Source organism: Trichogramma pretiosum, unplaced genomic scaffold (assembly GCF_000599845.2).
Source record: "Trichogramma pretiosum strain Unisexual culture from Peru unplaced genomic scaffold, Tpre_2.0 scaffold73, whole genome shotgun sequence".
In the NCBI taxonomy this organism is placed as follows: Eukaryota; Metazoa; Arthropoda; class Insecta; order Hymenoptera; family Trichogrammatidae; genus Trichogramma; species Trichogramma pretiosum.
This window is the reverse complement of record NW_019641624.1, coordinates 93,383-101,317: the sequence shown is the minus strand read 5'-3', so window position 1 is coordinate 101,317 and position 7,935 is coordinate 93,383.

The following is a 7,935-nucleotide window of genomic DNA, read 5'->3' as shown; positions in this document are numbered from 1 at the left end:
GCGGCTGGACGGACGTGGCCGAATTTCTGCTGAGCAACGGGGCCGATCCAAATTTGGCCAGCGCCAACGGATCGACTCCTCTGCACGTAATGTGCCAGCAATACCTCGACCGCGATGAAGCGGAGGAGATGTTATTTGACTTCTGCCAGGACAGATATAAGCCGGTGACGTTTGACGCCCGGGATCAATTGGGCAACACGCCACTGCACTTTGCTCTCCGCTACGATTATCAGAAGATGGCTGAACTGCTGCTGAGAAAAGGTGTGGATCCAAATTCAGCCAATGCCAAAGGAGCGACTCTTTTGCATTTTATTTGCTTCGGAGACGACAATGTTGATCTGATTGAGCGGTTCTTCAAGATCAACGATGAGCTTCAGCAGACCGTGCAGGTTGATGCCAGAGACGAGAAAGGCCGGACACCGTTGCAATATGCCGTGGCGAATTTTTGTCCACGCGTGATCGAGTTTCTGTTGGATCATGGTGCTGATCTATCGAGCTTCGTTTTTCCTTCTGAGAGTGACTTCGAGGAGGAATTTGAAGAGCGGAAACATACCGTTTTGGGTGATTTTAAATTGACAGTAGCATCTGGCGCGCTGGCCTGCGTCGAATGTCTAGAGAAAAGAGGATACCAACTGAAACGAAGCGACGCCCTGACAATCATGAATGTATTCGCCAAGCAGAATGTGTTCGAGACGCCAACGGATCTCGACGAATCCTGGTATGATGACGAGAGATTTGCGAGACGAGCGGCAAAGATAGATATACGTAAGAATCTGACGCTCTACGATTTCATCCGATTACGACCCGAAAGGAAGGAAAAGCTACTCACATTTATGGAATACTTCGAGTTAGCACGTGTGAATTACGCTCGAAGAATTCCTGAAAAACCCAGGGAGGCTTGTACTGCGCACCTTTGCGAGATTCTTTCGAAACGATTTTTCCGACGATGGGCTCTGGATCCTCTCATAGAACTGATGTGCCACCGACTGCCGATTCTCTGCTGTGCCATGATCATCCAGCTGTTGATGAACGAAGATTTACGGCGTGTTTGCTTGACGTCTGCTGGCCCAAGCTCGGGATGACTAAATTTCATTTTCGTAAACATTACTTTTAATGACGAAACTATTTTAAACAGTACAATGTAGCTGCTATTGAATGTAATCATAAATATATGGAAACATAAACTTTAATATTATAGTTATTAATACAGGATCAGTTATAACTTTGTAATATTCTTTGTTAACAATATGCCTTACAATCGAAATGAATAAAGAAAATTGAGTTCATTAATTTGTGTAGATTTTCATTTTTTTATTCAAGTTGTCTTCAATAATCTATTCACATTACTTCTTAGATAATCATACATTTGGAGTATTCAAATTTAATACACAATTAAGAATATGTTAACAATTATTGAATGATCAAACATTTGTAATTTTATGTCCTAAGCAAACCAGTATACCTGTAATCTTGAACATTTTCTTCCTTCATTTTAAAACATGATTTTCTTAAATGAATTTTCCATCAGATACATAATGTAGTGGTAATGTAATGGTAACCATCACAACCAATATAATATATTTAGTTGCAAGTTTGCAAAGAATCTTCTTTGCGCCTTAGTGACATACCACAGTCTTTAACTGTGTGTAAAATATGTTTTTTTCGAATTTTTCAGTTTCACAAAAGCCTTGTCTTGCAAGAAATGTAAAAATATAACTTACAATAAAAGCAAAGATGACTCTCTGCACCCTCGCTTTGCTTGAGTTCAAGCAAATCCTTGTTATATAATATACTTCAATGCTCTTGACAAAGAAATCCTTAACATCCTTTCCTAGAAAAAAGGACACAGAAACTTAAAAAATTATATAAAAAAGCATCATTTCAAATCTAAAAATGAAAAAAAATGAAAACACCTTGATGCAGCAAACAGTATCACATGCTTTGACTCTGTTGGTTTGTCACGATATCTACTGCCAGGCATATCCTTAACAAATCCTCGTTTATCAACATCTTGATGATTTTTTCACAGCAGAGAATTGGCAATTTGTAGTAAGTCAGCTCCAAGAATAATTCCAATGCCCATGTCAGTAAAAATTCTCTTGACTCAATCTTGCCTAAGTACTGAGCGAACAGTTTCATGATTGTTAGAGCGTCGCTTCGGTCTAATTCGTATCCTCCTTTTTCAAGACGTTCGACGACGGCCAACGCGCGATTGGAAGCTCGTTCCAAATTCACCTCCTTATGCTCAATTTGTATTTCAAAAATACATAAATACTCGGCGAAGTGGCTTTTTGTGGGGAAAATGAAGTTTGCCAAATCAGCACCACGATCCAACAGGAACTCAACCAATCCTGGAGCAAGACGCATTACAGCATATTGTAGCGGTGTCCGGCCTAACTCGTCCCGGGCGTCAACCTGCACGGTCTGCTGAAGCTCATCGTTGATCTCGAAGAATAGCTCAACAAAGTCCTTGCAGTTGTGTTTCTGGCAAATATAGTGCAAAGGAGTCCGATTCAGAATATCGTCAGTCAAATTCGGATCTGCGCCGCTTCTTAGCAGCAATTCGATGTGTTTCTTTTTGCCAAGGCACAAAGCCATGTGCAGCGCTGTCATTCCGTTGTTCTTGACGTCTACTGGATGATGTTTATCGTTGATGAGCTTGAACACTGTAGTGATAAAGTCGTCTTTGACTCTAGAGATAATCTGGTGCAAAGGTGCTAATCCCTGAACGTTGAGCAAACTTGGATTGGCACCATTTCTCAGCAACAATTCGACCGTCTTCGGGTTGTTGGATACGGTGGCAAGAGCCAAGTGTAACGGTGATTCATCCGTTTCTGGCAAAAGAAGATTAGGATCGTAGCCGAACTCGAGAAATTTCTCGACTGCGTCATGACAATCAAACTTGCAAGCTATGTGAAAATGAGTTAATCCAGATTCATCGGTGTAATTCACGTCAAATCTGTCGTATATTTTAAAAAGATTATCGATGATGTTGTAATAACCCGCGTGTTTAGCCGCCCAGTGCACTGGCGTGCTGCGACGCAACAGTGGCTTGCCGTCTTCATCGAAGTCAGGCTCGTCCTTGTAGACGGTGCGGATCACGAACTCGATGAGCGGACTTCTCCAACCACAGTATTTGCGTGAGTTCTCCGCGTCCTCGGTAAGAAGCCAATCAATTTCTTCGCGACGAAAAATGTCACGCAAGTTAGGAAGTTGACTCTCCCAATTGCTGATTAAAGAATATAGTTGACGAAGAAATTCACCTCGCTCTTCGTTTATCTCCCAACTGAACTTTTCACGCATACTCTTCAATTTATCAGGTTTATCTACAAGTTCGAAATCATTGTCGGGGATTTTGTCGCCTGCGTCACTTCCTCCACCATTCAAAATTTCGTCGAATTCGTCGTTGGACGCCATGTTTATTGTTCGACTGACCCACACACAACACAGACAAAATTAAGTCACTTATGAAATAAAATATTTTCTTTACTTTTGAAAAATCAAGAATTATTCGCTGCAATCAATGCGATCTTTTTTACGTTGTGGCGTGTAACGTGTACTGGAACTATATGTGCACTAAGATCTATCAAGTGTAAACACGTACCGTGAGCTACGTTACGTAACGATTCACTAAGCAGCTTACGCAGGAACACTATACCTACTGCGAAACGCACAGCGCGATGGAGGCCAATACAGCACAGTGACTTTCGGTTAACCTACAGCGCCGACCAACCGCAGCGCTAGAAGTAGACAATATCGAACTCTATTGGGGATTAAACGATAATCAGAGCCCTCTGTAAATGCAATGCGACCATCCCAGAAGAACCTTCGAGCCATCTGAAACTCGACTAAAACCATTTTCGGGTGATATGAAGCGGGCGAACCGACTCTCGAGTCTTGCAGATTCTAAACTTACAAACTTACACGGCACTATGATTATCGCCTGGGCTCGTTTTTGGCAGGCACGACAGCAGCAACGAGTTTCCAATTGACAAAATCGACGAGCACGCGACGTAACGACGATGACGGTGCTGCTATATTTTTTTATATAGTTAAAAAAATCCTGGAAAAGTACGTACATATACATTATTATCAGCTGTCGTCGCATCGCGTTAATAGTCTGTGCAAGTAATTCTCCCGTTTCCTTCATGACCAGCACAGCAACCGTCGCCCGATCCGATCAGTACGTTTAATCCATACGATTACCTATTGCACTTGCTCGTTCATTTTTCACTGGTCAAGTCCTCATACCCAACACGCCCACGAAGAAATTTTATTTCGAAAAAGTATCGTTCAACTACTTACGCCATCATGTTGAACTCCGGCCGTCCAGAATAAAATTGATATGCTATAACGAAGATAATGCAGTTTTAGTTAGCTTGAATTTTGAAAACAGCGTTTTTCGGCATTTTAACAAGCAATAACTTCTTTCACTATAAGTTTACTAAATGAGACATATCTTCAAGTTTTTTATTTTAGTACAGATGCATACTGCATAGTACAGTGGATTATGTCTAATCCAAATTCTCATCACTCAATTACTTGTTTAAAAGTTCTGTAACCGAGAACAAGCTTGTGAAAATTGGAGAATTTGACTTTCACATAAAATGATTAGTTTTTTTATGGCTTGAAAAAAGTACAATAACAAGAAATCATAAATTTTCGATTAAACTTTCCGAAAAAAATAGCAGCTACAAGGTGAAATAAAACAGATAAAATTCTATCAAATTTATGAATTAAATTTTTTAAAAGTTTATTTACTTGACTGATATAGAAAATCTGTTACATTAAATAACAATAGGCATATAAAAATATTGAAAATATGCTGATCAACGTCGAGTAAAATTTGGCTCAATTATTGCTAGTTAATAGCAAAAGAGCATCAAAAAGGAAACTTCGTTAAATAATAATTAAATACATTTTTTGATAATTTCCATAACAAGAATGAAAAAGAACCTTATGATTATACATAATCTTTAAGTTTTTTTGGAGCTCTCTTAGCCCTTACAGGTCTTTCGTTATTACATGTGGTCACATTTGTTTCTTTGTTTACTGTATTGTTGATTACATTTGTTACTTTGTTATGTGCATTGTTGCTTACGTTTGATGCATTTTTTTTATTGTCCTCAAGAGTTTGGAAAAAAGCCGCCAAACAAATATGCCACAAATCTTTGTTAATAAGCTGAGCGATGATTATTTCGCAGCAGAGAATCGGCAGTCGGTAGCGCATCAGCTCCACGAACGAGTCCAGTGCCCATCGTTGGAAGAATCTTCTCGATACTTTCTCGCACAGATGCACACCACAGAGTTGATTAAGCCTATGGGGCAATTTATTCGCGTTCTCAAGCTCGATGTAGTCCTTGTATGCGAGTAGTTTCGCCGACTCTTCGGGTCGTAACCGAACTAAATCGTAGAACGTCAGATTTGGAATTAAGATGATCTCTTTGGCTTCGCGCACAAAATCCTCGTCATCGTACCAACAGTTTTCAAGATCCTCCGACTTTTGGAACAATTCATATTTGGCGAACAGCGACATGATTGTCAGGGCATTGAATCGGTTGAATTGGTATCCTCTTTTTTCTAGATGCTCGACGACGGCCAACGAGCCAGATGCCAGTTTTAATTTCAAACTACCATAAGATCTATAAGGACACGATTCATGTAACTCGTTGAATTGTTTTAAATTAGGAAAAACGAAGTTGGACAAATCGGCGCCATTATCCAATAACAGATCGACTATACTAGGCAAGAATTTCGTCACGGCCCATCGCAGCGGTGTCCAACCCTTCTTGTCGCGGGCATCGACTTGAACAGTTTGCTGTAGGTCATCGTTGATCTTGAAAAATAATTTTACCATTTCATCTTCGTCGTCTTTGCGGCAAATATAGTGCAGGGGAGTCAATCCATCTGCATCGGCCACATTTGGACTGGCGCCTCTTCTCAGCAGTATTTCGGTCACTTTCTTGTATTTCCAGATCACAGCCCAGTGTAGCGGTGTCCGGCCCATACAGTCCACGGCATCGATTTGTAGCGTCTTCTGCGCGTCGTCGCAGGCCTTGAATAAACCTTCCACTTCATCGTAGTCGCTGCATCTCTGGCTAATGAGGTGCAGAGCTGTCATTCCGTTTGCATCGGTCAGATTCGGATCTGCGCCCTTTCTAATCAGCAATTCGGCCACTTCTAATTCTTCATATTGCAGAGCGAAGTGCAGCGGCGGATCTGCAGCTGTTCTTCGCTCGATGCAATTGGGATCCTGGCCGTGTTCGAGGAATTTCTCGACGACGTCGTAGCAGCCAAACTTGCAGGCCACATGAAAATGCGTCATGCCCGACTGGTGGATGTAATTCGCGTCGTATCTGTCGTAAATCTCAAAGAGCTGGGGGAAGAAGTCGACGTCCTTCTTCAATGCATGGAACACTGCGGTGTTTCGATGCAACAACGGTTGGCCGCTTTTGCCGATTTCGGGCTCGTCTTTGTAACCGGTGCGAACTAGGAATTTATAGAATATTAAACCTGAATTACCTTTTGTAATCATGTCATCTATGGCATTCGAAAGAAGACGATCAATTTCTTTTGGAAGAAATAAGTCACGTAGGTTAGGAAGTTTGACTTTCCAATTTTTGATCAACGGAGACAGTTGTTCGAGAAATCGTCTTCGCTTTCCTTCGGTCTTTAAGTTAAACTCCTTACGCATACTTGTCAATTTATCTAATCTGATTTTGCCAAGTTGATTCGCATGCTCGGAATCATCGTCGTCGATTTCGTCACTCGAGCTATGAGAACTTTCATTGGATTCGTCACTCGAGCTATCAGAACTTTCATTGGATTCGTGGTCGGACATGTTTATTGTTCAACGCACTCAAACACACAACACAAAGTCACTTGTTAGAACAACAATTTTTTATTTTTTCGAGAATCAATTAATCACTTTGACTGCAGTCGATGTGATACTTCTTCGATGTTAACGCAGCGGCGTCGTCACGTGTACTGAACAATCAGCAACTGTAAAAATGTGCGCGAGCTACGTATACGTCGACTGTCTACTGTCGATTATCTTAAAGCAATAACACGCAGGAACACGCACGACAGCCCGTAGGCGAGATGAATGCGGCAGGCAATGAGCGCGAGAGAGCAACGTTACATCGACGTATATATTTAAGCGCAGTCATAAACGACGGTTAGCAAGAGACGCCGCAGCAGAAGCGATCGAGTGGACTCTTGGATCTCGCGCTTAAACTAATCGCAGCGCCTGAAACGCTTCGTTTCTGAGAAATCTATATGCTCGCTCCTGCCTCCTCCGACGATGGCACGCCCGTTTACTTTTCGCGGGATGACTCCTTTTTGCAGCGCTTCTAACAGAGACAATTAAATCGCACGGAACTTTTTAATATTGCGTTTCTTTGACGTCAACTGTATCTATCGACAACTTAAACATTTTATTTCGATAGTCACAACGGAATTTTCGACGTATGAAACTGGTGTACCAACATTATTTTAGCGCTATTATATAAAGTTTTTAGTCTTTTATTGGTATGCAGTGTCGTGCAACGAGGATTTTTTTGCAAACAAGTTATAATAAACGAGTTATGACAGTGCCGAAAAACGTTGGTGAATTCACTCGATATATCGATATAATGAAGTTAAGTCGACAATAGTACAGCCTACGCGATGACATCGGACGGATACGCTGAAAAATTCCCTGTAGAATCTCCCCGAAGAAGTTGTACTTCAAAAATAGAACACTTTTTGACGCGCGCAACCAACAAAACTCGACAAAAAAAAAGACTAATGCACAAAGCAGCAGCAGCAGCAACAGCAGAGCATTTGCAAAAAGCTCGTCTCCCCTCTTTTTTGTTTTTGTTTTCATTCCACATATTTTCGATATTATTTTCTCATAGGCGGACGGGCACGCTATACAGTAGCCTCGTGTACAAC